Source organism: Rhinolophus sinicus, linkage group LG01 (assembly GCF_036562045.2).
Source record: "Rhinolophus sinicus isolate RSC01 linkage group LG01, ASM3656204v1, whole genome shotgun sequence".
NCBI classification, from domain to species: domain Eukaryota; kingdom Metazoa; phylum Chordata; class Mammalia; order Chiroptera; family Rhinolophidae; genus Rhinolophus; species Rhinolophus sinicus.
In genome coordinates, this window is record NC_133751.1 from 78,262,670 (window position 1) to 78,277,019 (window position 14,350).

Below are 14,350 nucleotides of genomic sequence, written 5' to 3' on the forward strand. Positions count from 1 at the left end.
TTAATCTCCTCCCTTCTTCACCCATCCTGCTTGCCCCTCCCCCCAACTCCCAGTGTAGCAATCATCGAAATGCTCCCTGTATCTATTAGCTTGTTTCTGTTTGGTTTGTTTGTTTGTCTTGTTTTCTAGATGACATTTGTCTTCCTCTGTCTGATGTTCTCTACTCACCAAAATACCCTCTAGGGCCATCCATGTTGTTGTAGATGGCAATATTTCGTTCTTTTTTATGGCTGAGTAATATTCCATTGTATGTATGCACCACCTTTTTTTTTTTTTTTTTAATTTTTTTATTGGGGAATATTGGTGAACAGTGTGTGTTTTTCAGGACCCATCAGCTCCATGTCAAGTCGTTGTTTGCAATCTAGTTGTGGGGGGCACAACTCAGCTCCAGGTTTTCAGTCTAGTTGTGGAGGCCGCAGCTCACTGGCCCATGTGGGAATCGATCCTTTGACATTGGTGTTATGAGCACTGCACTCTAACCACTGAGCCAGCCCGCGGCTCTGCTCCAAGCTCAGGCCGTTGTCTCTCACTGGTCCATGTGGGAATCGAACCGATGACCTTGGTGTTAATGAGCATTGCACTCCAATCACTGAGCCAACTGGCCACCTGCGCCACCTTTTATTTATCCATTCATCCATTGATGGACACCCAGGTTGCTTCCACATGTTGGTTGTTGTAAATAATGCTGCGATGAACATATGGATGCACATGACCCTTTGAAGTAGTGTTTTGGGTTTCTTCGGATGAATACTCAGAAGTGGGATTACTGGGTCCTTCTTTGTCTCTTAGGGCCTTTGTTTTAAAGTCTATTTTGTCTGATATAAGTATTGCTACTCTAGCTTTATTGTCTCATTTCCATTTTCATGAATTAACTTTTTCCATCTCTACTTTCAGTCTGTGTGTGTCTTCTGATCTGAAGTGAGTCTCTTATAGGCAGCATATGTAAGAGTTTTGTTTTCTTATCCATTCAACCACCTTATGTCTTTTGATTGGACCATTTAATTCATTTGCATTTAAAGTAAATGACTCCATGGAGCAAAATCTGCATTAGCAGGGCTCCGTCCCTTCCCAGTATGCCCTTTGGGTGTGTTGTTTGTGGAGGTGGTTGGGGGTGCATTGTGTATGTTGGTTCTGGGGCCTCTTGGAAGGGGCTCTGGTGCAGGCCAAGGTCAGCCACTGTGTGTGCCCTGCCCTCGGTTATTTGATATGAGTTACAAAGTGGTCTTTGGTTGGTAGCTTGTTGTGATGGGCTTGTAGGCATCTGGTAGAGGCTAAGCTGTGAATTGAGGCCAACTACTCCTAGTAGAGCTGGGCTTGGAGGTGCTTAGCAAGAGGAATAGGACATAGTGAGGCTTCTTGTTTGGGGTGTGTGAATCTTTGAGAGATTTTAGGAAAGTCCATAGTGCAATCCAAGATGTCTGTTTGTATGGCAAAGCTGTTGGAAGTGGCTTGGGTGGCCTGGCAAGTTATGTGGGGCAGTGTTTCAGGCAATCTCCAGTGTGGGATGAACAGTGTTAGCCAGGTCGATGAAGACTCAGACTTGACGCCCACCTATGCCTTCATTCTGGGTGGGTGAAGAGGGCTTAACAAAAGAATCATGGCACCTTGAGCAGCACTTTTATCAAGGATGGAGTTTCCCCTCCAGCCCCTGCTCTGAAGCCAGACAATTCAGTTCCTCTCTGTATGTCCCTGGCACTTTTTGAGCTGCTGCCCCAGCACTGGAGCTCATAGCAAGTGGATCCATCAGTGAGTAATTATGTATGCAGGTCCTTTAAGAGAAATGCCTGGGACTCCAGTAGCCCTCTGTCTCACTGAGCTGCAATTCCTGCTGGTTTTCACAGCCAGGTGTTATGGGGCGTCCTCCTCCCAGCACTTGTGCCCTGGGCTGCTCCTCGGGGAGGACCTCTGCAGCTGAGCTATCCCTCCTGATTCTTAACCAGGGAGTGGGACTAGCTCCTTTAGCATCTCCAAACCTCCTACCTGTCTCCATGTGTCTTTATATCTTTAGTTAAAGAAGTTCTGTTCAGGTAGTCTTCAAATGGTTCTCAATGGTGGTGGTTGTGTAAGTTAGTTGTAATTTCGATGTAGTCATGGGAAGAGGCCAGCACAGCATTTACCTTTTCCACCATCTTGACCTAAAGTCTCTAGGTCTGTAGGTTTTTCTATTTCTGCAAAAACAGCATTACAATTTTTATAAGAATGCATTAAATCTGTAGATCGCTTTGGTTAGTATCTTAACAATATTCTTTCAATCCATGAACATGGGACGTGTTTCCATGTATTAATATCTTTAATTTTCTTTGTCATGTTTTTAGTTTTTGAGTTTTTTGACTCCTTGGTTAAGTTAATTGCTAAGTTTTAAATTCTTGAAGCTATAATGAATGGAATTGTTTTGTTAATTTCCTTTTTTCATTTATTAACTCTAACAGTTTCTTTTTGTATATGTAATTTTTAGAGTTTTCTACATGTAAGATCATGTCATATGTGAATACAGATTATTTTATTTCTTCTTTTCCAGTTTGTTTTTATTTTTATTTTTCTTGCTTAATTGATCTTGCTAGAACTTCCAGTACTATGTTGACTAGAAGTGGAACAGGTGGGCAAACTTATCTTATTCCTGATCTTAGAGGAAAAGCCTTTCACCATTTGTTACGAAATTCACTGTGGATTTTTTTATATGTGGCTTTTATTATGTCGAGGTAGTTTCCTTGAATTCCTAGACTGTTGAATGTGTTTTCTTTTTTATCATCAGGAAAGGGTGTTGAATTTTGTCAATGTAATAACAAGCGGAGAAAAAAAGGAGGAGGGACACAGGCTAGAATGGAGCTAATTAATTAATTTATTTAGTATCTAATCAATTTATTTAGCAATATGCAATAGCAAAAGACTATGGCAATTAACAGAATATGCTAATGTCAGAAAGTAAAGGTGGTTAAGACTAAACTATGTACATTGATAACAATGTCACGTCAAAGAAGTACACATACTAATAAGTTTAAGAGATCCCAACACATGTTTACTATTGATCAAAAATCACTTGGCTAAATACACAAATAACATCACTTAAGGAGTATCCAAAAGCAGTAATAAGCTCTATAGGATAGCAACTATTACAATAGATGTCAAAAGCTCACCAAACTGGGGGAGAACAACACCGGAAAAGTCATAAATCAAAACCTTGCCACGTCTGTAGCTGAGAGAAACTCAGGTGTCTCCCACTCCGTTATTTGTTAATTCCCAAGAATGTTGCTGCTGTTGCCTTTGTTGTTGGGAATTAGGAAGTCTGGTACTGCAAGCTGCAAGCTGTATACAGGTTCCCAAAGATGCTAGAATGATGACAATTCACCAACAAAAGAAGTTTCTACTGTCCATTGAGGCAAGTTCTGATCTCTCACTCTGAAACAATCCAATCCTGAAAAGCAGTCCTAAAACAGCAAATCTTCTGAATAGCAATCTCTTGAAACAGTAATCAATCAATATCAAGCCACCTGAGGTCTGTCTTATATATCTCTTTAAATGTACCTTAGAGCCAAGTTTCTTGTCCTGTCCCCCACCCCTTCAGGAATGGCCAGTTATGGGAGGGTCCGACAGCTATTGATATGAATGTTGCCCCTCCGGCTGAAGGGGCAGTTCATCCAGATGAGCAATAAGGCCTGGCGATGTGCCTGTCACGTCGTCCTGATATAAGTTAGCTACTTCTTCACTTCACTGCTGATGTGGGCGAAACAGAGGAGAACAAAGAGGGAATTCTCTCAACCCCTGATCAAGAATTTCTTTAACCCTAAGCTAATCATCACCTCACAGCACAGACAGAAAAGCAACCTCATCTCATATCTTCCTTTCTCAGGAGAATGAGACCAAAGGGGAAATTTACTCAACCCTTGATCACAGCATAGAAATAACCTCATATACAGGAACAGATCAAAGCTGATAGACAAAAGCTCACATCAACCAGTGAAGGCAAATTTTCCTCAACATCTACCCTACAACTCGGCCTCAAAATTTGTATTCATTGGTAATTACATGCAGTCTCTTATGTGAGAGAACAAAGAGTCAACAGACAAAACTTAACCATCACCTCGCATGCAGTCTCTCATGTGAGGGAAGAAAAAGCAAACTAAAAAGCTAACTATTACCTCAAACGGAGTCTCATGTGAGGGAACAAAAAGCAAACAGACAAAAGCTCACATTAACCAATGAAGGCAAATTTTCTTCAACATCTTCCCTACAGTCAAGCACTTTTTCTGCATGAATTGAAATGACTGTGTGGTTTTCCTCCTTGATTCGGTTAATGTGGTGTATTACATTGATAGAGTTTTGTATGTTGAACCATCCTTGCATTCTACATATAAATCCATGTGGTTAGGGTATATAATCATAATGAGCTATTGAATTCTATTTGGATTATTTTTGCATCAGTGTTCATAATGGATATTGGTCTGTAGCTTTTTTGTAGTTTCTTTGACTGTCTTTGTTATCAGGGCAATGTTGGCCTTATGGAATGAGGTAGGAAGTATTTTATCCTCCTCAATTTTTTGGAAGAGTTTGGTAGAATTCAGCAGTTGAAGCTATTAGGTTCAGGGCTTTCCTTTCTTGGTAGGTTTTTGGTTACTGACTCAATGTCCTTACTAGTTATGGGTCTATTCAGATTTTCTATTTGTCATTCAGTATTGGTAAACTTGTGTTAATGGGAATTTGTCTATTTCATCCTGATTGTCCAATTTGTTGGCATACAGTTGTTTATTGTAGTCTGTTATAATTCTTGTTTCTGTAAATTGGTAGTAATGTCCTCATTTTCATTTCGATTTTATTAATTTGAATCTTCTTAGTTCATCTAGCTAAAGCTCTGTCAATTTTGTTGATCTTTTTGAAGAACTAACTTTTGGTTTTGTTGATATCCTTTTTTTTTCTTTCTATTCTATGTTTATCTCTGCTCTAATCTTTATTATTTCCTTCCTTCCACTGTCTTTGAATTTAGTTTGTTCTTTTTCTAGCTCCTTCAGTTGTAAGTTAGGTTGTTGATTTGAGTTCTTTCTTATTTCTTAATATAAACATCTACAGCTATATATTTCTCCTTTAGCATTGCTTTTACTATATCCCATATGTTTTGATAAGTTGTTTTCATTTTCATTTATCCCTTAGACTTTTCTCATTTCCTTGTGATTTCTTGTTAGACTCATTTGTTGTAAATTGTAGTGTTTAATTTTCACAAATGTGAATTTTCAAGTTTTCATTCCATTATTGATTTCTGACTTCATCCTTTGTGGTCCGTGAAGATGCTTTGTATGGTATATCTTTCTAAGTATATTGAGGCTTAATTTGTTTTCTACAGTATGGTTTATCCTGTAGAATGTCCAATGTGCACTTGAAAAGAATGTATATTTTGTTGTTGCTGTTTGAGTAGAGTGTTCTGTATATGTCCTTTTGATTTAATAGGTTTATTGTGTTGTTCATGTCCTTTAATTCTTATTTTCTGTCAGGTTATTCTATTTGTTGTTGATAGAGAGATATTGAAATCTCCCAACTTCTTATAGAACTGTCTATTTCTCTCTGTCAGTTTTCACTTTATCTATTTTGATAGTCTAATTAGGTGTGTAAATGTTCATGCAGTTGACCTTTGAACCACACAGATTTGAACTACAGAGGTCCACTTATACAGATTGTTTTTTTTTTTTTCAATAAATGTATAGTTAGTCCTCTTTATTCCTGGGTTTCACATCTGTGGATTCAACCAACATTGGATTGAAAACAATATTTTCGATGTGTGGTTGGGAATCCATGGATGTGGAGGGTGGACTGTATACATTGTTCTGTGCTATTTTATATAAGGGACTTCAGCATCCATGGATTTTCGTATTCACGGTGGGATCATGGTCCTGGAAACAGTCCCCTGTGGGTACTAAAGGGTGACTGTAGTTAAATTTTGGGGGAGTCCAAAGTTATATATGCAGATATTTTACTGCATAACGTTGGGGGTTGGCACTCTAAACCCTGTGTTATTCAAGGGTCAACTGTAATTGTTAAATTTTCTTGTATTGAATCTTGTACTGATATATAATGTTCTTCTTTGTCTCTTGTAAACTTTTTGATTTCAAATCTATTTTGTCTGATATTAGTATAGCCACTTTTGTTGTCTTTTGGCTAGTATTTGCGTAGAATACTTTCTTCTATCCTTTTACTCTTAACCTATTGGTGCTTTTGGATCTGAAGTGAGTCTCTGTAGGCAGGCTATAGTTGGGTTATATATATTTTTAAATCCATTCTGCTAATCTTTGTCTTTTGTTTGGAGAGTTTAATTAATTAACATTTAAAGGAATAGATAAAGTGACTTATTTCTGTCATTTTGATTATTTGTTTTCTATATGCCTTATAGTTTTGTTTTTGCCCCATATTTCCTGCGCTACTGTCTTTTTCTGTGTTCCCTTGTTTTTTGTAGTGAAACTTTTTGTTTCTCTTCTCATTTCCTTTTGTCTGTACTCTGTAGCTGATATCTTTGTGGTTATCGTGGGGTTTACATTTAACATTCCTTTTTTAAAAAGTTTGTTGGGGTGACAATTGTTAGCAAAGTTACATAGATTTCAGATGTACAGTTCTGTAATACATTATCTATATCTCACATTGGGTGTTCACCATCCAGAGTCAGTTCTCTTTCCATCACCATATATTAGACCCCATTTACCCTCTTGTGGAGCCCTGCTCCCCTTACCCCTTTACCCTAAACTGTTGTCTATGTCCATGAGTTTTTGTTCTTTCAGTTATTTTTCTTGTTCTTTTGTTGTTTTTGGTTTATATACCACATATCAATGAAATCATGTGGTTCTCTACTTTTTCTGTCTGACTTATTTCGCTTAGCATTATAATCTCAAGATCCATCCATGTTGTCATAAATGGTCCTATTTCATCTTTTCTTACTGCCGAATACATTTAACATTCTAAAGTTACAACACTGTAATTTGAATTTATAACAGCCTAACTTTAGTAACATTCAAAACTGTGCTCCTATACAGCTCTGTCTTCACTTCCTTTCGAGTATTGACTGCACAAAATTATATTTTTATGCATTGTGTGTTCAAAAATGTAGTCTAATAGTTTCAAAAAATGCATTAGTCTTTTAAATCATGTAGAAAAAGGCAAATTACATGCCAAGGTACAATAATACCAGCTTTTATAATTGTCCATGTATTTTCCAATAATATTTATTTCTTCATATGGTTTCGAGTTACTGTCTAATGTCCTGTCTTTTCAACGTGAAGGACTCGCTTTAGCATTTCTTGTAGAGCTGATCTAGTGGTAATGCACTATTTCAGGTTTTGTTTAATTTGAAATGTGTTAATTTTGCCCATACTTTTGAAGGACAGTTTTGCCAGATATAGAGTTTCTGGTTGAGTTTTTTTCTTTAGAACTTTGAATATACCAATCCAATGCCTTCTAGCTACCATGTTTTTTGACGAGAAATCTGCTTAAAATCACCCCCCTGCTTTTTTTTGCCCCCCTTCCCCCCACTCCGGTTCAAGCCATTGTTTCTTCGTCTAGTTGTGTAGGACACAGCTCCCTGGCCCATGCTGGTATTATGAACCTTGTGCTCTCCCCGGCTGAGACAGTCGGTCACCGGTTGTCAGTCAGATGCTCATGCTGGCTGCTGGCCACTCACGCTGGCCGCCCGCCACTCATGGCAGCACACAGCAGCCCATGGCCACTCACACTGGCTGCTGGTCACTCACGCTGGCTGCTGGCCACTCACGCTGTCCACCGGTTGCTCATGGCAGCCTAGCTCCAGGGAGAGCCGTTGTTCACAATCTTAACTGTAGAGGGCACAGCTCACTGGCCCATGTGGGAATCGAAACAGCGACCCCGGTGTTAGGAGCCTGGTGCTCTAATCACACTTGAGCCACCGGGCTGGCCCTGCTTAAAATCTTAATTGAGATTTTTTTGTATGTGACAAGACATTTTTTTCTTGGTGTTTTCAAGAGTCTCAATTTGTCTTTGTCTTTCAGTAGTTTTATTATAACATTTTTCAGCAAAGGTCTTACTGAGTTTATTCTACCACTAGTTCCTTGGGATTCTTGGAGGTTTATATTTATTTGTTTGTTTGTTTGTTTGTTTGTTTGTTTATTTTAGATGCTGGATAACATTTTTGCTCCCCAAAATGCCAGACTCAAAATCTTAGTCATCATTTTGTCTTATTTTTTTTTTTTTATCATTTTGTCTTATAGTAAAAAATGTTTTAAAAAAGGTAAAGCACATATGTTTAATTGTACACTGCATATTGTTAATACACTGTATCAAAGTACTGAAGAAGATTGTTTTAATAACAATTGCAAACACAGTTAAATGGCATAGTTTTAACATAAGTAAAAAGTGAATTCCTTCCAAAATTTAACACCAAAATAAATATTATTTGTTTCAAAATGGCTTTAGGAGGCCTTAAAAATTAATATATTTTTTAAAGGAAGTATCCACCAAAATGGAAGCTAGATCAATATTGAGTAGATAATTATGACACTGATGTTTTTTATTTTATTCAAAAATTCTCTTGGATTTGTCTCAGATAACATTCAGGATCACAATGTGGTAAGTCAGCTAAGAATTCAATTTCAGTTCACGAACTGCATAAGACTACATCTAAGTTTTCAGAGATAGGGCAAACACACCTTAAAATAGTAATATAGTTCCCTTTAAATATTGTAATGAACTGTGCAAACATGAAGAAGAAAAATAATTTTCGTGTATGGTCCTTTGGTTCACTAAACTTTTTATTTTTGGCATTGACTAGGAGAATTAAAGTGATGACAGACTTTTCCCAGATTTGAGTTCACGTCTCTTTTTCTTGTCTTTAGAAGGTTTTACTGATTGATTTCCATTAGCCATTTTATTCTGAAAGATTTTTCCACTTCTTGTTTTGCTTTCAGACACATCAAGTTCAGAAGTTTTATTTACTTTATACACATCAAGTTCAAGTGTTTTATTGACTAAGTGCTCAACCTGAGAATGAGAAATTGAAAGATCTGGACTTTCTTTACACCTCATAGTCTCATCTTCCTCACAAACTAAATTTAGTTCTTCAAGTTCAGAAGATCCAGAATTTTTTTTCTGCTCTTCCATTTTAGTTTCAATGTCAAAATAATCACTTATATAATGCTCTTGGTCATATTCTACATCATCTTTGTCCATGAGAATTTTCTGAAGTGGTGTTTTTAATTGTTTTGGTGATAATACAGGTGAATAAATATTTTCCATTCATTCTTCTCAGTAGTCACTTTGATGGTGTGAAAAGGAGTTGGAACTTCTCCCACATTTAAGTACATAGGCTCCCCATCAAATATCTCTCCACAATCACCATCCTTAAAACCAGGAGGCTGGTAATCTGCAGGTGTGACTTCATCGTAGTAAAAAAGTTTCATGGTCAAACAAACATCATTAGGTAAAGGTCCTAGATTTTGTATTACAACATAATTCTTGCGAATGAGGAGAATACTTGCTTTCTTCGTGTCAGCAGATGACACACGTGATTCACTGCTTTGGTTTTTACTTAAGAAGTCCATGATTGGTCCATTATTGGTATACTTGAATTTAAATTGGTAATGTTCTGAAATTGTGTGAGGGTCTTCTGGATTGGTGTATACAACTAGCACAACCATCCTTAGATGTTTTTTCTGTAAAGCTTGATAGCATCCTAGCATCCACTTCACTAACTGTGTAGATCCTGGACAATGTTTATCTTCTCTCAGAATTTTGAAAAAAGATCATCTACCTATCTTGTTCCATAAGCACATTCTGGAAAAATTCCTCTCAAATACGTGATGCAGGATACTGAAACTGCTAGGAGCCTCTTCACTAACACCAAGCTCAGTTGATACCTTACTGGGAAATATCAATGCACTCACAGAAGTTCTCTTCAGTTGTGCAGTGGCCATCTTCTTATAAAGTATTTTCTTTAATTCAACCTGCGAGGGCCACTACCAGCGACCAGAACTGTATGACACTGATTCTTGGATGTTTATATTCATGTCTTTCATCAAATTTGGAATTTTGTTGGTGATTATTTATTCAAATAATCTCTCTGCCCTTTTTCTTCTCCTTCTGAGACTCCAATAATGCATATATTGATCCATTTGTTGATGTACCACATGTTCCTTAGGCTCTATTTACTTTTCTTAAAATTTTCTTTTTTCTGTTCCTAGATTTGATAATTTCCATGATCATATCTTAAGGTTCACCAGTTATTTCTTCTGTCTGCTCAAATCTGCTTTTGAATCTCTTTAATGAAATTTTGCATTTTAGTTAGTGTATCTTTTAGGTCCATAATTTTCCTTTTGGTTCATACGAGGTCTGACAATTAAGTTTGTGAATTTGTTGCAATGATGCTGCTAAGCTTTTTTGACATTAGAGGATTATTCATTATGAATTTGTACCAGCTGGACAAACAGTTAACCAAGTTTACTATTTGGAGGTGCTGAAAAGGCTGTGTGAAAAAGTTAGACGACCTGAATTTTTTGCCAACAGTTCATGGCTCTTGCATCACGACAATGCACCAGCTCACACGGCGCTATCTGTGAGGGCGTTTTTAGACAGTAAGCAAATAATTTGGACCACCCTCCCTACTCACTTGATCTGGCCCCCAATGACTTCTTTCTTTACCCAAAGATAAAGGAAATATTGAAAGGAAGACATTTTGATGACATTCAGGACGTCAAGGGTAATACGATGACAGCTCTGATGGCCATTCTAGAAAAAGAGTTCCAAAATTGCTTTGAAGGGTGGACTAGGCGCTAGCATCGTTGCATAGCTTCCCAAGGGGAGTACTTCGAGGGTGACCATGTGATATTCAGCAATGAGGTATGTAGCTTTTTTTCTAGGATGTCTTTGTCAACTTGATTGTCCGAGCTCGTGTGTATATTTTGACTTTTTATGAATATTTTCATTTTGTCATAAGTCACTTCCTTGACTTTGTTCAAGATTAATTTTAGCTTTCTGAGGCGCTTTAAGACAGTCATTTTAATGTCTTTGTCTGTTGAGCCTGTCATCTGGATTTTTTCAGGGACAGGTACTGTTGATCTATATTTTTCCTTCAAATTGGCCATACTTTTTTGTTTCTTTGTATGACTTGTGATTTTTTTGTTGAACACTTGACATTTGAATCTTATAATACGGTAAGTCTGGAAATCAGATTTTCCGCCTTCACCAGGGTTTGCTGGTGTTTTTTTAATTTTTATTTTTTTATTGTAACATGTCTTTTTTGCAGGGATCAGTCTGATGTATAAACATAACATGTTAGGTCTTTTCTAAGTCTGCGTCTTTCTTTGGTTATGTCTGTGACTTTCTGAATACCCTCATGTATGTGATTACTTTTTAACATCTTAGTCATTAAGTGTTTGGTTTCCAAAAGAGAAAACAAGAAAAATGAGGGCGGGGGGGCAGGGCGGAATAGAGGGGGAGGGAATGGGTGCTAGTCCTTTAAATCTTATGGAAGTCATTTTAGTTGGATAGGGTGAGGGTTGCAAAAATGGATGCCTTCTTAATGTCTGCTCATCCATGATTAAAAACAACAAGCAGTTATCAGAATACAGATTCCCAGTATTTGGATGACCTTGTCAAGACTGCTCACCTTGGTTTTTGCAAGCCCATGCGAACAGTTTTAGGAACTCTTAGGAACTTGGGCATAGGTGCTTGCCTCAGGGCTGTGGGTAGGGGATGGTTGGTTACCTGCTACCACCCAAAAAGGTGAAATTGACCAAAATTAACTCTAATTCTTGTTGAATTTTTTGACTGGAAGTTGCAAGCCTTTAATAGACAGCAGAATTCCAAAATAGTTACATCAGACAGATTCTGCCAGTGCAGTTGTTGTCTAGGTGAGTAGATGGTAGGTGCTTCCTACTCCACAATCTTCCTAAGGTCACTTGATATGAGTTTTATATTTTACTGTACAGAGATCCTTGATTTATTTTTGGTATGTGATTGTTAAATAGTTTTGGAAATGTGGTAATTACTTTATGTATTCTATTACAAGGGAATGCTGTAGTTTAATAACTTCATAGTTGCTTATTTCAAAATTTTTATTCACTTAAATAATACCATAATGAGTTGTTTCATTAATAATAATTATCATGGATGAGAATATTGTGTGTAAGGCTTTAACTCATTCTTTGGCTATTGAAATATTAACCATATCGATTTCCCAATTTTTTGTATCAATTTATTTTTGAAAATTAACTAGTGCATTTTTTTGATAGGTTACTGACAGATAATATTGTATTAGCCTTAGGTATACAATATAATGATTTACTATATGTTTGAATTGGGAAATGATTAACACAGTAAGTTTAGTTAACATCCATCACCCCACACAGTTGCAATTTTTTTTCTTGTGATGAGAACTTTTATAATAAGAGCTGTCTTAGTAACTTTCAAATATACAATACACCACTTATAATGGAAACTTTACCATTTTACTATAGGGAGAGCGTTGCCACCTACCCTCCTGGCAGCCTCCCTCCAGCTGTCACCTCCCTCCAGCTCTGGCAACCACCAATCTGTTGTCTACATCGAGGTTTTGTTTGTTTGTTTCTTTGTTTTTTAAGATACTACATATAAGAGAGGAAGTGAGATGTACAGTATTTGTCTTTGTCTGACATATTTCACTTAGCATAATGCCTTAAGGTCCATCCATCTTATCACAAACAGCAGGGTTTCTTTCTTTTTTTATCACTGAATAATATTTGTGTGTGTGTGTGTTTGTATCACATTTTCTTTATTCATTCTTATTATTATAGACACTTAGGTTGTTTCTATATGGTGGCTATTGTAAATAATGCTACAGTGAACATGGGGGTGCTAAATACCCAGTACATGAATTGCTGAATGACTTGGCATTTTTTTTTTAATTTTTTTAAAATTGGGAAACAGAGTGTTTCTCCAGGGTGCATCAGCTCCAAGTCAAGTCATTGTCCTTCAGGGTAGCTGTGGAGGGCGCAGCTCAGCTCCAAGTCCAGTTGCCGTTTTCAAGCTAGTTGTTGGGGGGGGCACAGCCCACCGTCCCATGTGGGGATTGAACTGGCAACCTTGTTGAGAACTTGAGCTCTAAGCAAATGAGCTATCCAGCTGTCCACCGGCAACTCAGTGGAAGCTCAGCTGAAGTGGTTGTCTTCAATCTAGTTGTGGAGGGCGCGGCGGCTCACTGGCCCATGTGGGAATCAAACCGGCAACCTTATTGCTAAGAGCGCACTCTCTAACCAACTGAGCCAACCAGCAACCCCTATTTTTAATTTTTTGAGGAACTTCCATACTACTTTCCATAGTGGATGCACCAATTTACTAATTCCACCAACATCGCGCAAGGACATCTTTTCTAACACTTTTATTTCTTTTTTTGACAATAGCCATTCTAACAGGTGTGAAGTGATACCTCAGTGTGGTTTTGATTTGCATTTCCATGATAATTGCTGATGTTGAGCTCCATTATATGTACCTGTTGGCCATGTGTATGTCTTTGGAATAATAATTACTCAGTTCTGCCCATTGAAAAAAAGTTTTTTTCTGCTATTGAGTTTTATTGAGTTGTATGAGGTTTTTTTTTTTTAATGTATTTTGCATTTTAACCCCTTTTTGGATGTATGGGTATGATTTGCAGGTATTTCTCCCATTCCCTAGGTTCCCTTTTCATCTTGGTGATAGTATCTTTTTCTGAAGGGAAGCTTTTTAGTGTGATATATTGTTTACATTGCTTTTGTTGCCTTTGCTTTGTTGTTAAGCCCACAAATCATTGCTAAGACCAATGTCACGGAGCTTACCCCCATGTTTTCTTCCAGGAGTTTTATGGTTTCAGGTCTTATGTTCAATTCTTTAATCCATTTTGAGTTGATTTTCATGTATAATGTGAGATATTAGTTCACTTTATTCTTTTGTCCAGCTTTCCCAACATTTATTTCACCATTGTATGTTCTTTGTTCCTTTATCATAAGTTAATTGACTATACATGTGTGGACTTATTTTTGACTCTATTCTGAATTGATCTGTGTCTGTTTTTCTACCAATGCCATACTGTTTTGATTCCTATAGCTTTATAATATGGTTTGAAATCAGGACGTGTGATTCCTTCAGCTTTGTTCTTTCACAAGATGCTTTGGCTATTTTGGGGGTCTTTTGTGGTTCCGTTCCATAGAAATACTAAGATTGTTTTGTTTTTATGAAAAAGGCCATTGGAATGTCGATTGGGATTGTATTGAGTCTGTAGGTTGCTTTGGACATTTTAACAATATTAAATCTTCTAATCCATGAGTACAGAATTTCTTTCCATTTATGCATATTTGCGTTGTCTTCAATTTCATCGACCGTCTTACAGTTTTCAGTGTAC

General features: G+C 37.3%; 1 protein-coding gene and 1 pseudogene across 7 annotated transcripts in view; one reads left to right on the top strand and one right to left on the bottom strand.

Moving 5' to 3' along the window:
* The window catches only part of SENP7 (SUMO specific peptidase 7), a 115,601-nt gene that overhangs the window by 59,863 nt on the left and 41,388 nt on the right, over window positions 1-14,350 (top strand). The gene's annotated exons all lie outside the window — the stretch shown is intronic.
* Window positions 8,534-10,087, bottom strand: LOC109434349 (HORMA domain-containing protein 1; annotated as a pseudogene).